The 15,881-nt window shown below is 45.6% G+C and overlaps 1 long non-coding RNA gene across 1 annotated transcript; it reads right to left on the reverse strand.

The window, feature by feature from the left end:
- Positions 1-9,734: 9,734 nt before the first annotated feature.
- LOC123430068 lies at positions 9,735-15,460 on the reverse strand. The gene is made up of 2 exons (XR_006622847.1): positions 14,590-15,460; positions 9,735-9,944 (listed from the first exon to the last, which is right to left on the reverse strand). It is a non-coding gene; the product is annotated as an uncharacterized LOC123430068 (long non-coding RNA).
- Between the last annotated feature and the right edge of the window lie 421 nt (positions 15,461-15,881).

The following is a 15,881-nucleotide window of genomic DNA, read 5'->3' on the forward strand; positions in this document are numbered from 1 at the left end:
CTCTTCCCCAACCTCTCCCTCCTCCTTGCTAGATCAAGGTGCGGGAGACGTCACCGGGCTGCACGTGTGTTGAACGCGGTGGTGCCGTGGTTCGGCACTAGATCGGAATCACACCGCGATGTGAATCGCCACGAGTACGACTTCATCAACCGTGTACTAGCAACGCTTCCGCTTAGCGATCTTCAAAGGTATGAAGATGCACTCACCCCTCTCTCATTGCTGGTCTCTCCATAGGAAGATCTGAATATGGCATAGGAAAATTTTGAATTTATGCTACATTACCCAACAGTGGCATCCGAGCCAGGTTTTCTATGCTAGATTCTTTGCACAAGTAGAACACAAAAGGTTCTGGGCGCTGATTTTGTCAATTGCTTGCCGCTACTAGTCTTATTCTTTTTCGGCGGTATTGTGGGATGAAGCGGCCCGGACCGACCTTACACGTACGCTTACGTGAGACTGGTTCCACCAGCTAACATGCACTAGGTGCATAAGGTGGCTAACGGGTGTCTGCCTCTCCCACTCTAGTCGGATTGGATTTGATGAAAAGGGTCCTTATGAAGGGTAAATAGCTTTGGCATATCATCGTTGTGGCTATCACATAGGTAAGAAGGCGTTCTTGCTAGAAACCCAAATCAGCCACGTAAAACTTGCAACTACAATTAGAGGATGCCTAACTTGTTTTTGCAGGGTTTGACATGTGATGTGATATGGGCAAAGGATGTGATGTTACATGTATGATGTATGAGATGATCATGTTCTTGTATTAGGGATTCACGACTTGCATGTCGATGAGTATGACAACCGGCAGGAGCCATAGGAGTTGTCTTAATTTATTGTATGAGATGCAACGCCATGTGTTTACAACTTTTACTTCATTGCTAACGGTTGGCTGTAGTAGTAGTAGTAGTTGGCGTGACAACTTCACGGAGACACGGTGATGGAGATCATGGTGTCACGCCGGTGACGATGATGATCATGCGATGCCCGAAGATGGAGATCGAAGGAGCAACGATGATAATGGCCATATCATGTCACTATATGATTGCATGTGATGTTTATCATGTTTTTCATCTTATTGCTTAGAACGACGGTAGCATAATAAGATGATCCCTCATAAAATTTCAAGAACGTATTCCCCTAAAGTGTGCACTGTTGCGAAGGATCGTTGTCTCTAAGCACCACGTGATGATCGGGTGTGATAGATTCTAATGTTCGCATACAACGGGTGTAAGCCAGATTTACACACACAAAGTACTTAGGTTGACTCGACGAGCTTAGCATGTACAGACATGACCTCAAATACGAGAGACCGAAAGGTCGAACATGTGTCGTATGGTTGAATACGATCATCATGAAGTTGCTCACCATGACGATTAGTCCGTCTCACGTGATGATGGGACACGGGTTAGTCGACATGGATCATGTATCACTTAGATGACTAGAGGGATGTCGATTTAAGTGGGAGTTCATACTTAATTTGATTAAATGAACTTAATTATCATGAACTTAGTCTAAAAGTTGTCTTTACAAATATTGTAGATCCAATGGCCAACGCACCTATCAACCTCAATTTCAACGCGTTCCTAGAGAAAAACAAGCTGAAAGATGATTGTAGCAACTATGCGGACCGGGTCCGCAACTTGAAGCTCATCCTCATTGCATCCAAGAAGGCTTATATCCTTGATGCGCTGCTAGATGACACCCCTGTTCCCGCTACAGCCCAAGATGTTCAGAACGTCTGGCAAGCGCGAAGTGATGACTACTCTCTGGTTAGGTGCGGCATGCTATACAGTTTAGAACCAGGGCTCCAAAGGCGTTTTGAGCAACACGGAGTATATGAGATGTTCCAAGAGCTGAAGCTAGTTTTTCAAGCTCATGCCCGGGTCAAGAGATATGAAGTCTCCGACAAGTTCTTTAGTTGCAAGATGGAGGAGAACAGTTCTGTTAGTGAGCATATTCTCACGATGTCTGGGTTGCACGGTCGCCGGACTCAGCTTGGAGTCAAACTTCCGGATGACGCTGTAATTGACTGAATCCTCGAGTCTCTCCCACCAAGCTACAAGGGTTTTGTGCTGAACTACAACATGCAAGGGATGGATAAGACCATTCCCGAGTTGTACTCGATGCTGAAATCTACAAAAGTAGAAGTCAAGAAAGAGCATCAAGTGGTCAACAAGACCACCAGTTTCAAGAAGGGCAAGGGTAAGAAGAACTTCAAGAAAGACGGCAAAGCCGTTGCCGCGCCCGGTAAGCCATATGCCGGGAAGAAGAAAAAGAATGGACCCAAGCTGTGACTGAGTGCTTCTATTGCAAGGGAAAAGGTCACTGGAAGCGGAACTGCCCCAAATACTTCGCGGATAGGAAGGCCAGGAACGTTAAAGGTATATATGATATAGATGCTATTGATGTGCACCTTACCAGCGCTCGTAGTAGCTCCTGGGTAACAGATACCGGTGTTGTTGCTCACATTTGCAACTCAAAGTAGGAACTGCAGAATAAGCGGAGACTGGCCAAGGACGAGGTGACGATGCGCGTCGGGAATGGCTCCAAGGTCGATATGATCGCCGTCGGCACGCTGCCTCTACACCTACCTTCGGGATTAGTTTTAAACCTTAATAATTGTTATTTAGTTCCAGCTCTGAGCATGAACATTGTATCAGGGTCTTGCCTAATGCGAGATGGCTACACATTTAAGTAAGAGAATAATGGTTGTTCTATTTATATGAGTGATATGTTTTATGGTCATGCTCCGCTGGTGAATGGTTTATTATTAATGAATCTCGATCGTGATGTTACACATATTCATAGTGTGAATACCAAAAGATGCAAAGTTGATAATGACAGTCCCACATACTTGTGGTACTACCGCCTTGGTCATATCGGTGTTAAGCGCATGAAGAAAGTCCATACTGATGGACTGTTAGAGTCTCTTGATTTTGAATCATTTAACACATGCGAGCCGTGCCTCATGGGCAAGATGACTAAGACTCCATTCTCAGGAATAATGGAGAGAGCAACCGACTTATTGGAAATAATACATACTCATGTGTGTGGTCCAATGAACGTTGAAGCTCGCGGTGGCTATCGTTATGTTCCCACTCTCACCGATGATTTGAGTAGGCATGGGTATATCTACTTGATGAAGCACAAATCTGAAACGTTTGAAAAGTTCATGGAATTTCAGAGTGAGGTTGAGAATCAATGTGACAGAAAAATAAAGTGTCTACGATCTGATCGTGGAGGAGAATATTTGAGTCACGAGTTTGGCACACACCTAAGGAAATGTGGAATTGTTTCACAACTGATGCCGCCTGGCACACCGCAACGTAACGGAGTGTCTGGACGTCGTAATCACACTTTATTAGATATGGCACGATCTATGATGTGTCTTACCGACTTACCGCTATCATTTTGGGGATACACATTGGAAACTGCAGCATTCACTTTAAATAGGGCACGGTCTAAATCCGTAGAGACGACACCGTATGAACTATGGTTTGGCAAGAAACCTAAGGTGTCGTTTCTTAAAGTTTGGGGCTGCGATGCTTATGTGAAGAAACTTCAACCAGAAAAGCTCGAACCCAAAGCGAAGAAATGTGTATTCATAGGATACCTCCAGGAAACTATGGGTATACCTTCTATCTTAGATCCGAAGGTAAAACCTTTGTTGCCAAGAACGGATCCTTTCTAGAGAAAGAGTTTCTCTCGAAAGAAGTAAGTGGGAGGAAAGTAGAACTTGATGAGGTAATTGTACCCCCTCTCGAATCAGAGAGTAGTGCAACGCGGGAAATTGTTCCTGTGGCGCCTACGCCAACTAAAGAGGAAGTTAATGATGATGATCATGAAGCTTCGGATCAAGTTGCTACTGAACCGCGAAGGTCCAGAAGGGTACGTTCCGCACCAGAGTAGTACGGCAACCCTGTGATGGAAATCATGTTGTTAGACAACGGTGAACCTTCGAACTATGAAGAAGCAATGGCGGGCCCGGATTCCAACAAATGGCTTGAGGCTATGAAATCCGAGATAGGATCCATGTATGAGAACAAAGTATGGACTTTGGTGGACTTTCCCGATGATCGGCGAGCCATAGAAAATAAATGGATCTTCAAGAGGAAGACTGACGCAAACGGTAATGTGACCGTTTACAAAGCTCGACTTGTCGCAAAGGGTTTTCGACAAATTCAAGGAGTTGACTACGATGAGACTTTCTCTCCCGTAGCGAAGCTAAAGTCAGTCTGAATCATGTTAGCAATTGCTGCTTTTCATGATTATGAAATTTGGCAAATGGACGTCAAAACAGCGTTCCTTAACGGGTACCTTAAGGAAGAGTTGTATATGATGCAACCAGAAGGTTTTGTCGATCCTAAGAGTGCTAACAAGGTATGCAAGGTCCAGCGCTCCATCTATGGGCTAGTGCAAGCATCTCGGAGTTGGAACAGTCACTTTAATGAGGTGATTAAAGCGTTTGGATTCATACAGGTTTATGGAGAAGCCTATCTGTACAAGAAAGTGAGTGGGAGCCCTGTAGCTTTCCTCATACTGTATGTGGATGACATACTATTGTTGGGGAATAATATAGAGTTATTGGAGAGCATAAAGGCCTACTTGAACAAGAGTTTTTCAATGAAGGACCTTGGAGAAGCTGCATACATATTAGACATCAAGATCTATAGAGATAAATCGAGACGCCTCATAGGTCTTTCACAAAGTACATATCTTGACAAGATATTTAAGAAGTTCAATATGGAAAACTCAAAGAAGGGGTTCTTGCCAGTTTTGCAAGGTATGAGATTGAGTAAGACTCAGTCACCGACCACGACAGCAGATAGAGAGAAGATGAGTACTGTCCCCTACGCTTCAGCCGTGGGCTCTCTAATGTATGCCATGTTGTGTACCACCTTGCCATAAGTTTGTAGGGAGGTACCAAAGTGATACCGGTATGGAACACTAGACAGCGGTCAAGAATATCCTTAAGTACCTGAAAAGGACTAAGGAGATGTTTCTCGTTTATGGAGGTGACGAAGAGCTCGTCTTAAAGGGTTACGCCGACGCTAGCTTAGACACAGAGTCGGATGACTCTAAGTCACAAACCGGATACGTGTATGTTTTGAATGGTGGGGCAGTGAGCTGGTGCAGCAGCAAGCAAGACGTCGTGGCAGCATCTACATGTGAAGCGGAGTACATAGCTGCTTTGGAAGCAGCTCATGAAGGGATCTGGATGAAGGAGTTCATCACCAACCTTGGAGTGGTTCCAAGCGCGTCAGGTCCGATGACACTCTTCTGTGATAACACTGGAGTCATTGCCATAGCCAAGGAGCCCAGATTTCACCGCAAGACGAAGCACATCCAACGCTGCTACAACTCCATCCAGGACCAGGTCCAGAGAGGAGTAAAAGATATTTGTAAAGTACACACGGATCTGAACATTGCAGACCCGTTGAGGAAACCTCTCTCTCGAGCAAAACATGATCAACACCACAATGCTATGGGTGTTCGATACATCACAATGTAACTAGATTATTGACTCTAGTGCAAGTGGGATACTGTTGGAAATATGCCCTAGAGGCAATAATAAAATAGTTATTATCATATTTCCTTGTTCATGATAATCGTCAATTGTTCATGCTATAATTGTATTAACAGGAAACAATAATACATGTGTGAATAAATAGATCACAATGTGTCCCTAGCAAGCCTCTAGTTGGCTAGCTCGTTGATCAATAGATGATCATGGTTTCCTGATCATTGACATTAGATGTCATTGATAATGGGATCACATCATTAAGAGAATGATGTGATGGACAAGACCCAATCCTAAGCATAGCACTAGATCGTGTTGTTCGTATGCTAAAGCTTTTCTAATGTCAAGTGTCTTTTCCTTCGACCGTGAGAGTGTTCAACTCCCAGATACAGTAGGAGTGCTTTGGGTGTATCAAACGTCACAACATAACTGGGTGACTATAAAGGTGCACTACGGGTATCTCCGAAAGTGTGTGTTGGGTCGGTACGAATCAAGATAGGGATTTGTCACTCCGTGTGACGGAGAGGTATCTCTGGGCCCACTCGGTAGAACATCATCATAATGAGCTCAATGTGACTAAGTAGTTAGTCACGGGATGATGTGCTACAGAACGAGTAAAGAGACTTACCGGTAACGAGATTGAACAAGGTATGGGATACCGACGATCGAATCTCGGGCAAGTTCTATACCGATAGACAAAGGGAATCGTATACGGGATTGATTTAATCCTTGACATCATGGTTCATCCGACGAGATCATCGTGGAACATGTGGGAGCCACCATGGGTATCCAGACCACGCTGATGGTTATTGGCTGGAGAGGTGTCTTGGTCATGTATGCATGCCTCCCGAACCCGTAGGGTCTACACACTTCAGGTTTGATGATGCTAGGGTTATAGGGAATTGTTATACGAGGTTACCGAAGGTTGTTCGGAGTCCCGGATGAGATCCCGGACGTCACGAGGAGCTCCGGAATAGTCCGGAGATAAAGATTGATATATACGATGGATGGGTTTGGACGCCGAAAATGTTTCACGCACCACTGGCAAATTGCCGGAACCACCGGAAGGGTTCCGGAGGCCCACCGGGAGAGGCCACCAGCCCCAGGAGGCTACATGGGCCAAGTGTGGGAGGGAACTAGCCCCTGGGTGGGCTGGTGCGCCCCCACACCCAACCCATGGCGCCTAAGAGGGGAAGGGGGGAACCCTAGCGCAGGTGGGCCTAAGGCCCACCAGGGGGTGCGCCACCCCTCCTCCCCGCCACCCCCTCCCCCCATCTAGGGCTGCCCTACCCCTTAGGGGTGGGAACCCTAGGGGGCGCCACCCTCCCTTGCCCCGATATATATCGGGGGGTTTGCCCATTGGAGATACCGAATTCCATCTCTCTCTCGGCGCAGCCCTGCTCTTCTTCTTCCTCCTCTCCCACGGTGCTTGGCGAAGCCCTACCGGGAGTCCTCGTCTCTCCATCGGCACCACGCCGTCGTGCTGCCGGAGCTCTTCCCCAACCTCTCCCTCCTCCTTGCTGGATCAAGGTGCGGGAGACGTCACCGGGCTGCACGTGTGTTGAACGCGGAGGTGCTGTGGTTCGGCACTAGATCGGAATCACACCGCGATTTGAATCGCCACAAGTACGACTCCATCAACCGCGTTCTAGCAACGATTCCGCTTAGCGATCTTCAAAGTTATGTAGATGCACTCACCCCTCTCTCGTTGCTGGTCTCTCCATGGGAAGATCTGAATATGGCGTAGGAAAATTTTGAATTTATCCTACGTTACCCAACAACAAGTTGCTAAGCTTGGCTAAGATACAACAATCCAAGTGCTTTGTAACATTATCCAAGGTCTAAGGTACTGCATTTCTATGCTAAGGAAATACGTATTATACCAATCCAAGATCTTGTTTCCCTCCTACGAATCCTATCAAGTGGTTCACCAATCCCATCAATCATCACCGGACACATCACTCCTACAAATCCAATATCTATGGAGTTCTCCATAATCACCTAGAGTCCTTTTTAATCCACATATCATCCACATATCATTGCAAGGACTATATCATAGTACATCGACCAACTTTCCATATCATGAGCAACTAAACCTCCAAGGTCAAGCTTACATAGATTCATAAATCAATTCAACACTCCAATTACTTCTACTATCACCCACGGAGGAACATGGTATCATGACCAAGATCATCGGACCAAATATAATTTACTGTGAACCATGTGGTCTCATTCACCATCGACACTCTATTAGGACCACATATTTAAATCCAAATCACATGGCCAATGAGAACTCCTACTTGCTTCTCTAAGTCATTATTAATCAATGGCTCCTACTTGACAAAGTCAATTAATTATACCACCAAGAGTTTTAGCTTGTAACCAAAATTGTCCGACTGAATCCAACTTACTCCAGGAATATGTAGGTTATGCTACTATATCAGCTTATTCCACCAAGTTCACCTACCAACTTAAGGGTCTTACGATCCACTAAGAGAATCTAGCTACATCCGCAAGACACTTACTGTAGTTACCTCAAATCATTGGCTATAGGTCGTATACCCTTAGAACAATCCTTCCTATGGCATCAAGATCCTAGTGCTAGCTTAAGAACGAAGGATACTTGCTCACTATGATCACTTGTTCCATAGTGAACACAATGCTAAGTAGGGGTTATCGGGTTCAAGGGGTGTTGTGGCAATTCCGTGTATTAATCATGTGATCTGAGGTTTAAGCCGGGGAAGCTTGTGAGGTTTTAGGTTGGTCTAGGGGGATTTCCAACCTTGAGGGAAAATCTTAACTCTAAGGGGTTGCGTGTGGTTGAGCACGTTGTAGTCAGAGTCTTCAGTGTTAGTTGTCTGTCGAGGTATATCCTTGGTGCATCTTGTCCTGCTAGTCTTCAATTGTCAAGGAAGGTGAGGGAGAGAGAAAAGTAGCATAGAGGGGAGTGCCTAAGGGGGTGGTATAGTGCAAGTGCAATCAAACGAGTGCCGAAAGGCCAACACAAGCACCAAGATGATGCATGTGATATAGTCGCGTATTTTTTTCATAGGGAAAAAGTGTGACATATATCAATTTATAAAAAAGAAAAACAAGCAATAGACAATATGGTCCCATTCGAACCATCACATGGACTCGACTTCGCATAGGGGACACAAGACTCATCCTACCCTAGGGGTTCTCGGACTCAACAGTCGTACTTGCTTCGTGTCTTGGGGAGGAGTCCGCTTGGTCTTTTGGGTCTTCTTCAGGTGTTGCTATGTCTCTTGTTGTTGTTCGTCGAAGCGACTCGGGTTGAGCTGGAAAGAGTTCTTGACAACTTCTCATTTGGTGAACTATCGACAAAGGTGGTTCTTCATGGTTGTCCTTGGACAGGGCCTTCTGTTTTCTTCATAATCCCGTCGATATCTTCTTGTCTTCCGAGGCATCGAGTGTTCCAAGTGGACGATCCTTTATGCAATGACATCAGCAAGGCATGGTAGAGTTCCGACTGTCGGTTATGTTGATTACAATGTTGATACCAAGGACGGGGGATGAAGAGGACCATTTCCTGCTCACTAAGGTGAGGCAGACCAAATGGAGAGGTTCTCATCCACCGGTGGTTGTCGACACAACAGTGTAAGGATAGAGCCGCTCTATTAGCGATGCATATCATGATCTTGCATATATTATGTCCTCATCATCATAGGCCAATGTTGCATCATCCTTGGACAGTGTCTAGGGTGTCACCATCTTCCAAGTCTCGATGTCCTCATTCCTCAAGAAGGTAGCTTCTGTTGGTGTCGTTTGGCCGTAGGTTGTCAATCTTGTATTCCAAACATGTGGGTGATCATTTGGCAAGGATGCATCCTTTCAAGTTACGACGAGGACTTCAAGGAATCCAGTGGTCAGGGGCATAACAGTGCTAGTGACCATTTGCAAGTTTTGAAAAGCGGATGGGGAGAGTTAAAGAACAAGGGTGGAAGTGCTAAGGCAAAAATCTTTGCTTCCTTTGAAGATTTAGGAGAGGTGAGGAATATTTAGGTTTTGCAAGTGATTTTGAAGGGTCTGGAAAACTGTTTTGTCCTAACTAACGTTCGTGCTAACTAAGGGATTCCTACAGTCAGGATGGCTCTCATACCAGCTGTGTCAGGACCCTGACTTATAAGTTGTGATCACCGAATGTACATGCATAGTGATCCCACAGATCAATGCTCACTGAACACATAGAAACTGAATAAGAAGAGTCTTACATCCATTACGTACTGTTTATGCAGATATGGCCTCCATGACCAAGTCTTCATATATATTGAAGTGGAAAATCTTCATTAGTAACACGAACCCATGCCATCAGCCATAACCCCGGAGGCATTCTGACTGGTAAGCGTCCTAGCTCGCTCAAACATCACCAATACATTCTTAACCATATCTTATTCTCTCATACCTGGTCAATGAAATAACCAGTGGCAATCCAGTGAGTACTTTGAACATACTCGCAAGCAACCCATGTTGTGGAACAAGGCAATAATGAAGCATGGTATAACACTCGTAAGCAATCTTTTGTGGGAAGCAGATTTTTCCCGTGCGGGCATGCATCATAAGGTAAGTGACAATCATGTAAACATGTTACATATATCAATATCAACTCAGGGTTGAACCTCCCATGTTCACTCATCATGCCAAGTCGCTGACTTAGCTTAGCATTCATACCACCACCAATCTCACGTAACCACCTTTATCACACACACACACACACACACACTAGGTTTATGCGAAAACTTCTGCACGTAGTTTAAGCAGCACCACCCAACATTCCTTGATAGTGGACACGACTATTCGAATAGTTTTACACTCATCAGAGGTTGCACACTTTACCCACAAGACTCAAGAAACTTCCGTGTGAGGACATGACTCGCGACATTTCTCATACCCGAGGTAAGTACCCGAACACCACCTTTCCCATGACGATACTAACAAAGAGACCACTCGTTGGTGACAATCCCTCGTGATGTACATCACACGTGTATTCCACGAGGGCACGCAACGGTGTGCCCGGTGTCTGTGAAAAGAGCCCATCGTTGCCCTTTCTTGGCATGACCCCGTCTCGAGAGTGACCACGTCACTCCCGCCACTAGTAATGCAGGCTCTCTACACCGACCATAGTAATCAACAAAGCCCCGTCGCATAAGGGGCATTGTGGTGGTACATGTAAGGTTGGGACGGTCATCAAATCTTAAATCTGTTGCGTTTTTTTGAAACTACTCACACAACTGGCCTCGGTATACCACTCCCTTATGAAGTGGTTACCTAGCTCAACACATCACTCTAGGTGTGACGCCCAAGATGCGGTCCTATCCTTAGTTTGGCGCGAGGGCTTCACGAGGGATAGAAACGCATCTCGTCGTTTTGCAAGAATGGATATTGTTACAAGTACATGTAGTGAAAAGATGAGTATAAGGAGTTGGCTTACACTCGCCACAAGCTACATCAGAGTCACATCAATACAACAATATATAGTCATCATGAAGACGAGCAGGGTCCGACTACCGACGAAAAACAAACGATAAAAAAATGACGTCCATCCTTGCTATCCCAGGCTGCCGACCTGGAACCCATCCTAAATCGATGATGATGAAGAAGGAGAAACTCCAAATAGCACAATCAACGTGCTCACGTAAAAGTAACTCTTTACCTGTACGTGCAACTAGTGTTGTAGTAATCTGTAAGCCATAAGGGACTCAACAAACTCATTTCCAAAGGTATCAAGACTAGCAAAGCTTAACGGGTGAGATATGGTTAAGTGGTGAGGCTGCAACAAGCGACTAAGCATTTATTTGAGGTGGCTAACCTACGAGTACAAGAATACAAGAGGGGGAAGATCTACGCATAGCGGAAGTGAACTAATAATGATCAACTGAATGACCCCGAACACCTATTTATGGCAGACATAACCCAACCATGTCCTCGATCAGAGAAGGACCTCACGAAAGAGACAGTCATGGTTACGCACTCAGTTGGTAAGTTTTAATTAAGTTTACTTCAAGTTATCTAGAACTATATGTTAAACAAAATTTTCACGTTGCCACATAACCACGGGCACGACTTTCCAAAATATTTAACCCTGCAGGGGTGCTCCAACTAGTCCATCACAAACTACCACACGCTGCGCCGGAATGACCTCGATCAGGGAAAACCCGCGATCTCCTCGGTTTCCTATCGGAAAACCTCAACCTCGAGATAACCTAAAGCATCCTCAGAATCCCTCGCACAAGACGCTCGAGAAAGGTAAAACAAGTCCAGCAAGGCCGCCCGGCGTGTCGACGATCCCGATAGGAGCCGCGTATCTCGTTCTCAAGACACGACGGATAAGCTATGCCTACGGTGGCCTAATAGAAATCACCCAAGTTGCCCTGGGTTGGCCCCACACAGTGCTCTGTTTTGGACCAGCAACATCAACATTGGCCCTCCCTGTATTATGTTGAATTACTCCTCAGGTTCATGACGCCCTATGTTACAGTATTATCGGGATTATTATGTTGGGCAAATATACTACCAATGTTGGGCAAGATGAGTATTATCGGGATTATTATGTTGGGCAAGATGAGTTTTATCCCAAAAAGAGAATCTAGGGGTCCCCATAATAACCCCAAGCATGTTAGGAGCGCTCATTTATGAAACATAACACCGGTAGCCGAAACTAAGGCGACAAAAGTGGAACAAAACACCAGGCTATAAAGCCAAGCCTTCCACCTTTTACCAAGTATATAGGTGCATTGCATCAATTAGCAATAAAATAGTGATATAACAAGGAACCCATGTTTTCACATGGAAGCAACTGCACCTGCAACTAGCAACGCTATCCAATGGTTAAGCAAGCGGTAACACAGCCAAACAGTGGTTTGCTGGGTAGTGGAAAGGTTAGAGGTTTTCATGGCAATGTTGAGAGGTTGATATTTAACAGGTGGTAGGCAGCGAGACATAGCAGAAGAACGAGACAACTAGCACGACAGTGGTAATAATGGTATCTAGGGAAATGATCATCTTGCCTATGATCCCGCTTGGAAGAAGAACGACTCCGTGAAGCAGACGAATCGATGTAGTCGAATGGATCATCACATTCCGACATGCTTACGGAACTCTATCGAGACGAAGCAAACCGGAAACAAGAATCAACACAAGTTATTCACCACAGTACAAGCATTTTAAAATCAATGGTTTTTCTAAAGAAACAAATAGCAAACTGTAGGTGGAAAGAAATATACATGGACTGAATTGCAACGTAGTGTAACGACCCAAGGCTGAAATCGGCCCAAGGAACTGACTGAGTGCAAAACGAGAGGGAATAACAAATATAGCAGAACAAGAAAAAAAAAATAGGGGTGGCTTTGGGTTTCGATCCCAAACCTCTTGAATGGACACGCTAGGTACTAGCCTCTCCGACTGGGGCTCGAGTCCTAACATAAATCCATTTCTTAGGGCCTGTTTAGGACTGCTTCAATTCACCAAAACCAGTTTCACTTCATCAAATTCACTTTAGAGTAGTTTCATACAAAAGCTATAGCACTATCAAGAGAATGTTTGGCTTCTATGTAGCTCCAGCTTCAAGAATAGAAATTTTGGTGGAAAAAATCTATTTGATTGGTTGAGGAGAAAGAAATGAAGGGGTATCCACTTACTGGTGGCAGTGGTGGGTAATTTTCCCCCAACTCCAACTTTTAGAGTTATTTGAAGCACCCTCTTGAGCTTCATAAAAACTTTGAAGTTGTACCCCACATTCTAGTTTTTTTATGGAGCAGCATATCGTGGAGTTACCTCGTTTGGCTTGTCTTTTGTGGAAGAAAGATGAATTTTAAGGACCAAAGTAGTATGAAACAGGACCTTAGTATCCCCTAAATGGGGAACAAATCTAGGGAAATGATCATCTTGCCTATGATCCCGCTTGGAAGAAGAACGACTCCGTGAAGCAGACGAATCGATGTAGTCGAATGGATCATCACATTCCGACATGCTTACGGAACTCTATCGAGACGAAGCAAACCGGAAACAAGAATCAACACAAGTTATTCACCACAGTACAAGCATTTTAAAATCAATGGTTTTTCTAAAGAAACAAATAGCAAACTGTAGGTGGAAAGAAATATACATGGACTGAATTGCAACGTAGTGTAACGACCCAAGGCTGAAATCGGCCCAAGGAACTGACTGAGTGCAAAACGAGAGGGAATAACAAATATAGCAGAACAAGAAAAAAAAAATAGGGGTGGCTTTGGGTTTCGATCCCAAACCTCTTGAATGGACACGCTAGGTACTAGCCTCTCCGACTGGGGCTCGAGTCCTAACATAAATCCATTTCTTAGGGCCTGTTTAGGACTGCTTCAATTCACCAAAACCAGTTTCACTTCATCAAATTCACTTTAGAGTAGTTTCATACAAAAGCTATAGCACTATCAAGAGAATGTTTGGCTTCTATGTAGCTCCAGCTTCAAGAATAGAAATTTTGGTGGAAAAAATCTATTTGATTGGTTGAGGAGAAAGAAATGAAGGGGTATCCACTTACTGGTGGCAGTGGTGGGTAATTTTCCCCCAACTCCAACTTTTAGAGTTATTTGAAGCACCCTCTTGAGCTTCATAAAAACTTTGAAGTTGTACCCCACATTCTAGTTTTTTTATGGAGCAGCATATCGTGGAGTTACCTCGTTTGGCTTGTCTTTTGTGGAAGAAAGATGAATTTTAAGGACCAAAGTAGTATGAAACAGGACCTTAGTATCCCCTAAATGGGGAACAAATCTAGGAAAAAAAATACCAAAATAGAGTAAAATGTGTGCTCACTAGGAATCGAACCCACTATCTCTTGGAAGGAAGACTGGCTTGCTAGCCAACTAGGCTTGCTGTGAGCGAGTGTTTAGAGGCTAGACGCTGCTTCTTAAGCTGGGCAAGGCCAAGCCTTCACAACGATGCAGAGCAGCTGCGGGCGTGCGGGAATGTGTGTTGGTGCGTGCGTGCGTGCGTGCATGCAAATGAGCTACGGGGGGCTGGCTCGTCTCGCGTGCAAGCGATGAAGCAAAGCGGGTTGTAGGCAGGGCGCTCACCAGGGGCTCGGGGTCGATGGTCAGTGGCGAAGCAGAGGCGTGATCCGGCAAGAACTACACGGGGACGGCGAGGGTGATGAGGTCCTGGCCGAAGGCGACGGGGACGAACCGGATCGAGGCCTTGGGGCGCCGGATCTTGAGGCATTGGTCTCGTTCCCGGTGATTGAGGGACTCACCACACAAGCTTAAGGCCAGCCATTCATGGCATACTCCCTGGCTGGAACCTGATGCAATAGAGCAAGAGAGACATGAGAGAAGGGGAGGAAGAAGGGTAGGAGGAAGGAGAACCAAGAAGGAAAAAAGACATGAGCTGGGGACATGCTGGTCCGACGGCCGGACGGTGGCGCAGATGAAGCTCCTGCAGGGCGGCCGACCGAAGAGGCGTTCATGAGGTGGTGCTCGTGCTCGGCGAATCAAGGAGTTCGGGGCGAGCGCTTGCGTCTGCTGGGAGCTAGACACGTCCAGCGATCTGGTTGCCGGGGATGAGCTACTTGTGATTCCCCTGGGATCGAGCAGAGGAGGTGGCCTCGGGCACTGTCAAGCGAGGAGGCTCCACAGGATTGGGCAGGAGGGGAAATCAAGGAGGATACCACGTGTGGTTGGCGGCGGCTGAATCGGGATTGGGGGATGGGTCATAGATCCTAGAATTTAGGGTTGCTAATATATATATACACGCGAGGTAGGTTAGGTTAGGTCTATCTCATCCCTTCGACCGAAATTGAACGGTCGAGATTATTAGGTTAGGGAGTCTAGTGTACAAACTGATGATGGTTTGTGGTATTAGGGGTTGATCCGGACCCAACGGTCACAACCGTAGGTTCGGGTCCGGGGAGAGTTTCGGGCTAGGTTGCGCGAAGGTAGGTGCACTATGCAGAAGGGCTAGGCAAAGATGAGAGGGAAAACGGGTAACCCGGAGACAAAATTTTATAAACGAAGACGTCCGACGAAATGACTGGCTATAGTGTCGCTATAGGTTTAACGGTCCAGGTCTCAAACAAACTCCGATTGCGATGAAAATTGACACGCGGCTTACCTACACTATATTAAGACCGCACGTTAAGTTTCAACCCATTCGAAGAAAGTTTTACACATACTTTTAAAAACAAGATTAATCGATCTCGCGAGTGCGTGCGTGTGTGGTTGGTCTTAAAACGGCCAAGGACAAAAACGGTGAGAACCGACAACTAATAACTGATGCAAGTTTTGAAAACTGGAGGCTACAGAGTGTCGATGCAATGTAAATGATGTGCATGATGAATACGACAGACAATCTAATCGCATGACATGAACGA

The sequence above is a fragment of the Hordeum vulgare genome, chromosome 1H (assembly GCF_904849725.1).
Source record: "Hordeum vulgare subsp. vulgare chromosome 1H, MorexV3_pseudomolecules_assembly, whole genome shotgun sequence".
In the NCBI taxonomy this organism is placed as follows: Eukaryota; Viridiplantae; Streptophyta; class Magnoliopsida; order Poales; family Poaceae; genus Hordeum; species Hordeum vulgare.